The sequence below is a fragment of the Acinonyx jubatus genome, chromosome B1, assembly GCF_027475565.1.
Source record: "Acinonyx jubatus isolate Ajub_Pintada_27869175 chromosome B1, VMU_Ajub_asm_v1.0, whole genome shotgun sequence".
In the NCBI taxonomy this organism is placed as follows: domain Eukaryota; kingdom Metazoa; phylum Chordata; class Mammalia; order Carnivora; family Felidae; genus Acinonyx; species Acinonyx jubatus.
In genome coordinates this window covers 43,978,526-43,979,821 of record NC_069382.1, presented here as the reverse complement: position 1 = coordinate 43,979,821, position 1,296 = coordinate 43,978,526, and the positions used below count along the sequence as shown (strand labels likewise).

The 1,296-nt window shown below is 38.6% G+C and overlaps 1 non-coding gene across 1 annotated transcript; it reads right to left on the bottom strand.

Annotated features, from left to right (window-relative positions):
• Window positions 1-510: 510 nt before the first annotated feature.
• LOC113603169 (U6 spliceosomal RNA) lies at window positions 511-618 on the bottom strand. Its single transcript, XR_003424709.1, has one exon. It is a non-coding gene; the product is annotated as a U6 spliceosomal RNA (small nuclear RNA).
• Between the last annotated feature and the right edge of the window lie 678 nt (window positions 619-1,296).

Genomic DNA, 1,296 nt, shown 5'->3' with positions numbered 1-1,296 from the left:
TGAAGCAAAAACTGACAACATAAAGGAAGTAATAGATATATCCATGAAAATTGAAGGCTAACACCATTGTCTAAGGAACCACAGAGCAACTAAACAAAATAATAAAAATACAGGAGATCTAAACAACACGATCAACCACCTTCCCCTCCTTATCATTTATAGAACACTCCTCCCATGACAGAACATATACACTTTTCCAAGGCCACATGGAACATTCACAAAGATAAACCAAAAATCAAGGGTCAGTATATCTCAAAAACTTGAAGGGGAATTTGTGCAGCATACCTTAAGGTCTACCACAGGAATATGAATACATCATCACTGGATTATACTGCAATATAATCACTTTGGACTCTATACACATATATATACACATACATACATTCATATTTACAAATATGTGTATATTTTTGTGTGTTAAAGCAAATGGGACAAAATGTAAACAATTGATGAACCTGGTATAAAGATATATGGGAGTTCCTTGTACCATGCTTACAACGTGTCTGTGATTTTTTTTTGGAACGCTCCATGAATTTGCGTGTCAATCCCTGCACAGGGGCCACGCTAATCTTCCCTGTATCATTCCAGTTTTAGTATATGTGCTACCGAAGGGAGCACACAACTTGTCTGTAATTTTTAAATTGTAACAAAATTTTTTCAAAGTATCCCTATATACCAGCAAGAGGAAATGAAACATTTTGTTTTATTTTGAGAGAGAGAGAGAGAGAATGCACCAGCACACAAGCACAAGTTGGGGAGAGGGGCAGAGGGAGAGAGAAAGAAGATCTTAAGCAGGCTCCATACTCAGCGCCAAACCCGACCTGGGGCTTGATCCCATGACCCCGGGATCACAACCCACTTGGAAATCAAGAGTCAGACATTCAACCGACTGAGTCACCCAGCAGCCCTGGAAATGAAATATTTTAAAAGATACCATTTTCAGCCAACTATCTAAGCCTTATGGGGAGAATTAGAAAACCTTGTTGATAGACTTCAAAGAAGATCTAAACAGAGAGTTATACTGCATTCATTAACTCTAAGAGTCAATATTATAAAGGTTTAAATACTCCCCAAATTATTTGTAGATTTGGTAATATTTATTTATTTATTTGATGTTTATTTATTTATTTTGAGAGACAGAGAGAGAGCCGGGGAGGGGCAGAGAGAGAGGGAGAGAGAATCCCAAGCAGGCTCCATGCTACCACACAGAGGCTGATGCGGGGCTTGAACTCACAAACCATGAGATCATGACCTGAGTCAAAATCAAGAGTCAGTTACTTAACCGACTGAGCCACT